General features: G+C 38.8%; 1 protein-coding gene and 1 non-coding gene across 2 annotated transcripts in view; one reads left to right on the plus strand and one right to left on the minus strand.

Moving 5' to 3' along the window:
- Window positions 1-11,760, plus strand: part of LOC112770171 (uncharacterized) — an 82,709-nt gene that overhangs the window by 45,506 nt on the left and 25,443 nt on the right. The gene's annotated exons all lie outside the window — the stretch shown is intronic.
- Window positions 6,499-6,606, minus strand: LOC112774436 (small nucleolar RNA R71). Its single transcript, XR_003188928.1, has one exon. It is a non-coding gene; the product is annotated as a small nucleolar RNA R71 (small nucleolar RNA).

Genomic DNA, 11,760 nt, shown 5'->3' on the forward strand with positions numbered 1-11,760 from the left:
TTTCCAGCAATATATAATAGTCTATACTTTTCTCAAGGATAGACGATGTAAACTGGCGTTCAATGCCAGTTCCATGTTGTAGTCTGGCGTTAAATGCCAGAAACAGGTTACAACCTGGCGTTTAACTCTAGAAACAGCCTAGGCACGTGTAAAGCTTAAGTCTAAGCCCCAGCACACACCAAGTGAGCCCCAGAAGTGGATTTCTGCACCATCTATCTTAGTTTACTCATTTTCTGTAAACCTAGGTTACTAGTTTAGTATTTAAACAACTTTTAGAGATTTATTTTGTATCTCATGACATTTTTAGATCTGAACTTTGTACTCTTTGACGGCATGAGTCTCTAAACTCCATTGTTGGGGATGAGGAGCTGATGAGCGGATAATTTATACGCTTTTTGACATTGTTTTTAGTATGTTTTTAGTAGGATCTAGTTACTTTTAGGGGTGTTTTCATTAGTTTTTGTGTTAAATTCACATTTTTGGACTTTACTATGAGTTTGTGTGTTTTTCTGTAATTTCAGGTATTTTCTGGCTGAAATTGAGGGACTTGAGCAGAAATCAGATTCAGAGGTTGAAAAAGAACTGCTGATGCTGTTGGATTCTGACCTCCCTGCACTCAAAGTGGATTTTCTGGAGCTACAGAACTCGAACTGGCGCGCTTCTAATTGCGTTGGAAAGTAGACATCCAGGGCTTTCCAGCAATATATAATAGTCCATACTTTGGCCAAGAATTGACGACGTAAACTGGCGTTCAACGCCAGCCTTCTGCCCAAATCTGGCGTCCAGCGCCAGAAAAGGATCCAAAACCAGAGTTGAACGCCCAAACTGGCACAGAAACTGGCGTTCAACTCCACAAATGGCCTCTGCACGTGGAACACTTAAGCTCAGCCCAAACACACACCAAGTGGGCCCCGGAAGTGGATTTATGCATCAATTACTTACTCATGTAAACCCTAGTAGCTAGTTTATTATAAATAGGACCTCTTACTATTGTATTTGACATCTTTGGTCTCAGTTTTAATCTATTGTTCATCTTAGGAGACTATTGATCACGTTTTAGGGGGCTGGCCATCTCGGCCATGCCTGGACCTTCACTTATGTATTTTCAACGGTAGAGTTTCTACACTCCATAGATTAAGGTGTGGAGCTCTGCTGTTCCTCAAAGATTAATGCAAAGTACTACTGTTTTCTATTCAATTCTTCTTATTTCTCTTCTAAGATATCCATTCGCACCCAAGAACGTGATGAAGGTGATGATTATGTGTGACGCTCATCACCATCTCCCCTACGAACACGTGCCTGACAAACACCTCCGTTCTACATGAAATAAAGCTAGAATGAATATCTCTTAGATCTCCTAACCAGAATCTTCGTGGCGTAAGCTAGAATGATGGCGGCATTCAAGAGAATCCGGAAGGTCTAAACCTTGTCTGTGGTATTCTGAGTAGGATTCAATGATTGAATGACTGTAACGAGCTTCAAACTCGCGAGTGCTGGGCGTTAGTGACAGACGCAAAAGGAGGGTGAATCCTATTCCAGCATGATCGGGAACCGACAGATGAATAGCCGTGCCGTGACAGGGTGCGTGAGCATATTATTCACTGAGAGGAGGGGATGTAGCCACTGACAACGGTGATGCCCTTGCATACAGCCAGCCATGGAAAGGAGTAAGACAGATTGAATGAAGATAGCAGGAAAGTAGAGGTTCAGAGGAACGAAAAGCATCTCCATTCGCTTATCTGAAATTCCTACCAATGATTTACATAAGTATCTCTATCCTTCTTTTATTACTTATTTTCGAAAACACCATTATCCATTTATATCTTCCTAACTGAGATTTGCAAGGTGACCATAGCTTGCTTCATACCAACAATCTCCGTGGGATTCGACCCTTACTCACGTAAGGTATTACTTGGACGACCCAGTGCACTTGCTGGTTAGTTGTATCGAAGTTGTGACAATTATGAATTAAGATCAGAGCACCAAGCTTTGGAGCCATTACCAGGATTTGTTCGAGCCTGGAGATCACAATTTCGTGCACCAGGAGCTCTGCTGTGTCTCGATGAATTAATGCAATTATTTCTGTTTTCTATTCAAACACGCTTGTTTCTATCTAAGATGTTCATTCGCACTTCAATATGATGAATGTGATGATCCGTGACACTCATCACCATTCTCAATCTATGAACGCGTGTCTGACAACCACTCCCATTCTACCTTCAATTGAATGAGTATCTCTTGGATTCCTTAATCAGAATCTTCGTGGTATAAGCTAGAATCCATTGGCAGCATTCTTGAGAATCCAGAAAGTCTAAACCTTGTCTGTGGTATTCCGAGTAGGATTCAGGGATTGAATGACTGTGACGAGCTTCAAACTCACAAGGGTTGGGCGTAGTGACGGACGCAAAAGGATCAATGGATCCTATTCCAGCATGAGTGAGAACCGACAGATGATTAGCCGTGCGGTGACAGTGCACCTGGACCATTTTCACTGAGAGGACGGATGGTAGCCATTGACAACGGTGATCCACCAATACACAACTTGCCATAGGAGGAACCTTGCGTGCGTGAAGAAGAAGACAGGGGGAAAGCAGAGATTCAGAAGATAAAGCATCTCCAAAACTCCAACATATTCTCCATTACTGCATAACAAGTATTTATTTCATGCTCTTTTATTTTTCGCAATTCAAACTGATAATCATAATTAATCTCCTGACTAAAATTTACAAGGTAACCATAGATTACTTCAAGCCAACAATCTCCGTGGGATCGACCCTTACTCACGTAAGGTATTACTTGGACGACCCAGTGCACTTGCTGGTTAGTTGTGCGGAGTTGTGAAAAGTGTGAATCACAATTTCGTGCACCAAGTTTTTGGCGCCGTTGCCGGGGATTGTTCGAGTTTGGACAACTGACGGTTTATTTTGTTGCTTAGATGAGGAAAAATTTTTCTTTTTGGTTTAGAGTCTTCTATTGTTGTTTTTGGTTGAATTTAAAAAAAAAAATCCTTATTTTCTCTTTTTAATTGTTTTCGAAAATTTTTATTAGCTAAAAATTGAGTTTTTCTGTTTGAGTTTAGTTTCGTATTTTAAGTTTGGTGTCAATTGCATATTTTTATTTTCTTTTAAATTTTCGAACTTGTGTTCCTTGTTCTTTCTTAATCTTCAAGTTATTCTTGTTTATTTTCCTTGTTTGATCTTTAGTTTTTCTTGTTCTGTGTCTTTTCTTGTTTTTCTTGTGCTTTTTCAAAATATCAGTTTTCAAAAAAAAATCTTTATTTATTAAATACCTTATTAAAACACGTTAAATTTATAGCTCAATTGGCTAGAGCGTTGTACTTATCTTCGTGGCGTAAGCTAGAATGATGGCGGCATTCAAGAGAATCCGGAAGGTCTAAACCTTGTCTGTGGTATTCTGAGTAGGATTCAATGATTGAATGACTGTGACGAGCTTCAAACTCGCGAGTGCTGGGCGTTAGTGACAGACGCAAAAGGAGGGTGAATCCTATTCCAGCATGATCGGGAACCGACAGATGAATAGCCGTGCCGTGACAGGGTGCGTGAGCATATTATTCACTGAGAGGAGGGGATGTAGCCACTGACAATGGTGATGCCCTTGCATACAGCCAGCCATGGAAAGGAGTAAGACAGATTGAATGAAGATAGCAGGAAAGCAGAGGTTCAGAGGAACGAAAAGCATCTCCATTCGCTTATCTGAAATTCCTACCAATGATTTACATAAGTATCTCTATCCTTCTTTTATTACTTATTTTCGAAAACACCATTATCCATTTATATCTTCCTAACTGAGATTTGCAAGGTGACCATAGCTTGCTTCATACCAACAATCTCCGTGGGATTCGACCCTTACTCACGTAAGGTATTACTTGGACGACCCAGTGCACTTGCTGGTTAGTTGTATCGAAGTTGTGACAATTATGAATTAAGATCAGAGCACCAAGCTTTGGAGCCATTACCAGGATTTGTTCGAGCCTGGAGATCACAATTTCGTGCACCATGTTTTTGGCGCCGTTGCCGGGGATTGTTTGAGTTTGGACAACTGACGGTTCATCTTGTTGCTCAGATTAGGTAATTTTCTTTTCGTTTTGTTTTCAAAAATTTTTCAAAAAAAATATTTTCAAAAATCTCTCATCTATTTTCGAAAAAATAAAAATGTTTTCAAAAATTTTATTCAAGATTTTTAAGAATAAATTCTAGTGTTTCATGAAGCATGTGAAGCCTGGCTGGCTGTAAAGCCATGTCTAAATTCTTTTGGACTGAGGCTTGCAATTTGTTATCAAGAGCAAGCTAGTTGGAGCTAATCCACCTGCTACTGTTCCTAATCTACCTGCTGAAGCTTGGCTGGCCGTTGGCCATGTCTAGTGTTTTGGACTGGAGCTTTCTTTGAAAGCTTGGCTGGCTAGTGAGCCATGTCTAATTCCTGGACTGAAGCTTTAGACTAACATGGCAAGATTCCTGGAATTCATATTAAAAATTTTGGAATTCTTATTTTTTCTTTTAAATTTTCGAAAAATATAAAATAAAAATCCAAAAAAATTAGAAAATCATAAAAATCAAAAATATTTTCTGTTTCTTGTTTGAGTCTTGAGTCACATTATAAGTTTGGTGTCACTTGCATATGCATCTTGCATTTTTCGAAAATATCATGCATTCATAGTGTTCTTCATGATCTTCAAGTTGTTCTTGGTAAGTCTTCTTGTTTGATCTTGATGATTTTTTGTTTTGTGTCTTATCATGTTTTTCATATGCATTCTTGAATTCTTAGTGTCTAAGCATTAAAGAATTCTAAGTTTGGTGTCTTGCATGTTTTCTTTGCATTAAAGATTTTTCAAAATTGTGTCTTGATGTTCATCATGACATTCAAAGTGTTCTTGGTGTTCATCTTGACATTCATAGCATTCTTGCATGCATTCATTGTTTTGATCTAAAAATTTCATGCATTGCATACTTTTCATGTTTTTCATAAAAATTTCAAAAATCAAAAAAAAATATTTTTCTCTTTTTCTCTCATCAAATTCGAAAATTTGAATTGACTTTTTCAAAAATTTTTAAAATCAAGTTGTTGCCAATGAGTCAAATCAAATTTTCAATTTGAAAATCTTATCTTTTTCAAAATCTTTTTCAAAAATCAAATCTTTTTCAAAATTCTTAGTTATTTTCGAAAATTCCAAAAATATTTTTCAAAAATCTTTTTCTTATTTTATATCATAATTTTTGAAAATAACATAATCAATTAATGTTTTGATTCAAAAATTTGAAGTTTGTTACTTGCTTGCTAAGAAAGATTCAAACTTTAAGTTCTAGAATCATATCTTGTGATTTCTTATAAATCAAGTCATTAATTGTGATTTTAAAAATCAAATCTTTTTCAAAAACTAATTTCTATCATATCTTTTCAAAAATATCTTCTTATCTTATCTTTTTCAAAAATATCTTTTCAAAATATCTTTCCTAACCTCCTAACTACTTATCTTTTCAAAATTGGTTTTCAAAATTTGTTTCAACTAACTAACTAACTTTTTGTTTGTTTCTTAACTTTTTCAAAACCACCTAACTAATTCTCTCTTTCTAAATTTTCGAAAATATCCCCCCTTTTTCAAAAATTTCTTTTTAATTAACTAATTATTTTTATTTTTATTTTTGATTTCAAAAAAATTTTCGAAAAAAAAAAATATACTAAACATTTTTCAAAAACTATTTTCAAAAATCACTAACCCTTTTTCAAAACAATTTTCGAAAGTTATACCTCTCTCATCCTATTCTATTTATTCATTCATATCCTAACATCTCATCTCACATCTCTTCCATTCGTACAGTTGCATTTCTTCCTTTACATCACATTCTTTGTCTCCCCCTTCTCTTCCACTCACAAAGGGATCCCTATACTGTGGTATAAAGGATCTCTATTATTATTATCATTTTTCTGGCCATTCTTCCTTGTCATATGAGCAGGAGCAAGGATAAGAACATTCTTGTGGAAGCAGATCCAGAACCTGAAAGGACTCTGAAGAGAAAATTAAGAGAAGCTAAAATACAACAATCCAGAGATAACCTTTCAGAAATTTTCGAACAGGCAGAGGAGATGGCAGCTGAAAATAATAATAATGCAAGGAAGATGCTTGGTGACTTTACTGCACCTAATTCCAATTTACATGGAAGAAGCATCTCCATTCCTGCCATTGGAGCAAACAACTTTGAGCTGAAACCTCAATTAGTTTCTCTGATGCAGCAGAACTGCAAGTTTCATGGACTTCCATCTGAAGATCCTTTTCAGTTCTTAACTGAATTCTTGCAGATATGTGATACTGTTAAGACTAATGGAATAGATCCTGAAGTCTACAGGCTCATGCTTTTCCCTTTTGCTGTAAGAGACAGAGCTAGATTATGGTTGGATTCTCAACCTAAAGACAGCCTGAACTCTTGGGATAAGCTGGTCACGGCTTTCTTAGCCAAGTACTTTCCTCCTCAAAAGCTGAGCAAGCTTAGAGCTGATGTTCAAACCTTCAGACAGAAAGAAGGTGAATCTCTCTATGAAGCTTGGGAAAGATACAAACAGTTGACCAAAAAGTGTCCTTCTGACATGCTTTCAGAATGGACCATCCTGGATATATTCTATGATGGTTTATCTGAGCTATCAAAGATGTCACTGGACACTTCTGCAGGTGGATCCATTCACCTAAAGAAAACGCCTGCAGAAGCTCAAGAACTCATTGACATGGTTGCTAATAACCAGTTCATGTACACTTCTGAAAGGAATCCTGTGAGTAATGGGACGCCTATGAAGAAGGGAGTTCTTGAAGTTGATACTCTGAATGCCATATTGGCTCAGAATAAAATATTGACTCAGCAAGTCAATATGATTTCTCAGAGTCTGAATGGAATGCAAGCTGCATCCAACAGTACTCAAGAGGCTTCTCCTGAAGAAGAAGCTTATGATCCTGAGAACCCTGCAATAGCAGAGGTAAATTACTTAGGTGAACCTTATGGAAACACCTATAACTCAACATGGAGAAATCATCCAAATTTCTCATGGAAGGATCAAAAGCCCCAACAAGGCTTTAATAATGGTGGAAGAAATAGGTTTAGCAATAGCAAGCCTTTTCCATCATCCACTCAGCAACAGACAGAGAACTCTGAACAAAATGCTTCTAATTTAGCAAATCTAGTCTCTGATCTATCTAAGGCCACTGTAAGTTTCATGAATGAAACAAGGTCTTCCATTAGAAATCTGGAAGCACAAGTGGGCCAGCTGAGTAAAAGGATCACTGAAATCCCTCCTAGTACTCTCCCAAGCAATACAGAAGAGAACCCAAAAGGAGAGTGCAAGGCCATTGACATAAGCGCCATGGCCGAACCTGTGAGGAGAGGAGAGGACGTGAATCCCAAGGAGGGAGACCTCCAGGGACGTCCAGTGATCAATAAGGAGCTTCCCTCTGAGGAACCAAAGGACTCTGAGGCTCATCTAGAGACCATAGAGATTCCATTGAACCTCCTTATGCCCTTCATGAGCTCTGATGAGTATTCCTCTTCTGAAGAGAATGAGGATGTCACTGAAGAGCAAACTGCCAAGTTTCTTGGTGCAATCATGAAGCTGAATGCCAAATTGTTTGGCATTGATGCTTGAGAAGTTGAACCTCCCTTGTTCATCAATGAACTAAGTGATCTGGATCAACTGACATTGCCTCAGAAGAGACAGGATCCTGGAAAGTTCATAATACCCTGTACCATAGGCACCATGATCTTTAAGGCTCTATGTGACCTTGGTTCAGGTATAAACCTTATGCCCCTCTCTGTAATAGAGAAACTGGGAATCTATGGGGTTCAAGCTGCTAAAATCTCACTAGAGATGGCAGACAGCTCAAGAAGACAGGCTTATGGACAAGTAAAAGATGTATTAGTAAAGGTTGAGGGCCTTCACATACCTACTGATTTCATAGTCCTGGATACTGGAAAGGAAGAGGATGAATCCATCATCCTAGGAAGACCTTTCCTGGCCACAGCAAGAGCTGTGATTGATGTTGACAGAGGTGAAATAGTCCTTCAATGGAATGAGAACTCCCTTGTATTCAAAACTCAAGGATCTCCCTCTGCAACCATGGAGAGGAAGCTTGAAAAGCTTCTCTCAAAGCAGAGTCAACCAGAGCCCCCACAGCCAAACTCTAAGTTTGGTGTTGGGAGGCCACAACCAAACTCTAAGTTTGGTGTTGAACTCCCATATCCAAACTCTAAGTTTGGTGTTGGAGAGTCTCAATAAAGCTCTGCACATCTGTGAGGCTCCATGAGAGCCCACTGTCAAGCTATTGACATTAAAGAAGCGCTTGTTGGGAGGCAACCCAATGTTTATCTAATTATTATTTTTATTGTTTTTCATGTTTTCTTAGGTTCATGATCATGAGGAGTCACAAAATAAATATAAAAATTGAAAACGGAATCAAAAACAGCAGAAAAAAATCACACCCTGGAGGAGCATCTGTCTGGCATTCAAACGCCAAAACAGAGCATAGTTCTGGTGCTGAACGCCCAGAATGGGAGCATCCTGGCGCTGAACGCCCAGAACAAGCATGGTTCTGGCGTTCAACGCCAGAAATGGCAGCAAAGCGGCGTTGAACGCCCAAAATGGGCACTAACCTGGCGCTGAACGCCCAGAGTTGTGTGCAAGGGCATTTTGCATGCCTAAATTGGTGCAGGGATGTAAATGCCTTGACACCTCAGGATCTGTGGACACCACAGGATCATCTCAGGATCTGTGGACCCCACAGGATCCCCACTTTACCTCCTCATAATCCTAGTTTTTATTTCCACATCTTCTTCTTCATCTATTCCTTCTTCTTTTGCTCGAGGGCGAGCAACATTCTAAGTTTGGTGTGGTAAAACAATTATATAAAGGATCTATAGCTCAGTGGTAGAACATTTGACTGCAAATCAAGAGATCCCTGAGATACCTCAGGGGATACATTTTCTTCCACACAATTATTGGAAGCAACTAAGGGTGGAATATCAAGAGCACTCCATCATCCTTCATGAAATCAGAGAAGATCTAAAAGCAATGAAGGAGGAGCAGCAAAGACAAGGAAGAGACATAGAAGAGCTCAAGGACATCACTAAGGTGGACTCATTCCTTGTTCTTACTTTCTCTGTTTTTTCGTTTTATATGTTATGTGCTTATCCATGTTTGTGTCTTCATTACATGATCATTAGTAGTTAGTAACTTTGTCTTAAAGTTATGAATGTCCTATGAATCCATCACCTCTCTTAAATAAAAACTGTTTTAATTCAAAAGAACAAGAAGTACATGAGTTTAGAATTTATCCTTGAACTTAGTTTAATTATATTGATGTGGTGACAATGCTTCTTGTTTTCTGAATGTATGCTTGAACAGTGCATATGTCTTTTGAAGTTGTTGTTTAAGAATGTTAAATATGTTGGCTCTTGAAAGAATGATGACTAAGAGACATGTTATTTGATAATCTGAAAAATCATAAAAATGATTCTTGAAGCAAGAAAAAGCAGCAAAGAACAAAGCTTGCAGAAAAAAAAAATAGGCGAAAAAAATATAAAGAAAAAGAAAAAGCAAGCAGAAAAAGTCAAAAGCTCTTAAAACCAAGAGGCAAGAGCAAAAATCCAATAACCCTTAAAACCAAAAGGCAAGGGCAATAAAAAGGATCCCAAGGCTTTGAGCATCAGTGGATAGGAGGGCCTAAAGGAATAAAATCCCGGTCTAAGCGGCTAAACCAAGCTGTCCCTAACCATGTGCTTGTGGCGTGTAGGTGTCAAGTGAAAGCTTGAGACTGAACGGTTAAAGTCAAGGTCCAAAGCAAAAGAAGAGTGTGCTTAAGAACCCTGGACACCTCTAATTGGGGACTTTAGCAAAGCTGAGTCACAATCTGAAAAGGTTCACCCAATTATGTGTCTGTGGCATTTATGTATCCGGTGGTAATACTGGAAAACAAAGTGCTTAGGGCCACGGCCAAGACTCATAAAGAAGCTGTGATCAAGAATCATCATACTGAACTAGGAGAGTCAATAACACTATTCGAAATCTGAAGTTCCTATAGATGCCAATCATTCTGAACCTCAATGGATAAAGTGAGATGCCAAAACTATTCAAGAGGCAAAAAGCTATAAGTCCCGCTCATATGATTGAAGCTCTGTTTCATTGATAGTTTGGAATTTACAGTATATTCTCTTCTTTTTATCCTATTTGATTTTCAGTTGCTTGGGGACAAGCAACAATTTAAGTTTGGTGTTGTGATGAGCGGATAATTTATACGCTTTTTGACATTGTTTTTAGTATGTTTTTAGTAGGATCTAGTTACTTTTAGGGGTGTTTTCATTAGTTTTTGTGTTAAATTCACATTTTTGGACTTTACTATGAGTTTGTGTGTTTTTCTGTAATTTCAGGTATTTCTGGCTGAAATTGAGGGACTTGAGCAGAAATCAGATTCAGAGGTTGAAAAAGAACTGCTGATGCTGTTGGATTCTGACCTCCCTGCACTCAAAGTGGATTTTCTGGAGCTACAGAATTCGAAATGGCGCGCTTCCAATTGCGTTGGAAAGTAGACATCCAGGGCTTTCCAGCAATATATAATAGTCCATACTTTGGCCAAGAATTGACGACGTAAACTGGCGTTCAACGCCAGCCTTCTGCCAAAATCTGGCGTCCAGCGCCAGAAAAGGATCCAAAACCAGAGTTGAACGCCCAAACTGGCACAGAAACTGGCGTTCAACTCCACAAATGGCCTCTGCACGTGGAACACTTAAGCTCAGCCCAAACACACACCAAGTGGGCCCCGGAAGTGGATTTATGCATCAATTACTTACTCATGTAAACCCTAGTAGCTAGTTTATTATAAATAGGACCTCTTACTATTGTATTTGACATCTTTGGTCTCAGTTTTAATCTATTGTTCATCTTAGGAGACTATTGATCACGTTTTAGGGGGCTGGCCATCTCGGCCATGCCTGGACCTTCACTTATGTATTTTCAACGGTAGAGTTTCTACACTCCATAGATTAAGGTGTGGAGCTCTGCTGTTCCTCAAAGATTAATGCAAAGTACTACTGTTTTCTATTCAATTCTTCTTATTTCTCTTCTAAGATATCCATTCGCACCCAAGAACGTGATGAAGGTGATGATTATGTGTGACGCTCATCACCATCTCCCCTACGAACACGTGCCTGACAAACACCTCCGTTCTACATGAAATAAAGCTAGAATGAATATCTCTTAGATCTCCTAACCAGAATCTTCGTGGCGTAAGCTAGAATGATGGCGGCATTCAAGAGAATCCGGAAGGTCTAAACCTTGTCTGTGGTATTCTGAGTAGGATTCAATGATTGAATGACTGTGACGAGCTTCAAACTCGCGAGTGCTGGGCGTTAGTGACAGACGCAAAAGGAGGGTGAATCCTATTCCAGCATGATCGGGAACCGACAGATGAATAGCCGTGCGTGACAGGGTGCGTGAGCATTATTATTCACTGAGAGGAGGGGATGTAGCCACTGACAACGGTGATGCCCTTGCATATAGCCAGCCATGGAAAGGAAGTAAGACAGATTGAATGAAGATAGTAGGAAAGCAGAGGTTCAGAGGAACGAAAAGCATCTCCATTCGCTTATCTGAAATTCCTACCAATGATTTACATAAGTATCTCTATCCTTCTTTTATTACTTATTTTCGAAAACACCATTATCCATTTATATCTTCCTAACTGAGATTTGCAAAGGTGACCAGCTTGCT

The sequence above is a fragment of the Arachis hypogaea genome, chromosome 18, assembly GCF_003086295.3.
Source record: "Arachis hypogaea cultivar Tifrunner chromosome 18, arahy.Tifrunner.gnm2.J5K5, whole genome shotgun sequence".
NCBI lineage: Eukaryota > Viridiplantae > Streptophyta > Magnoliopsida > Fabales > Fabaceae > Arachis > Arachis hypogaea.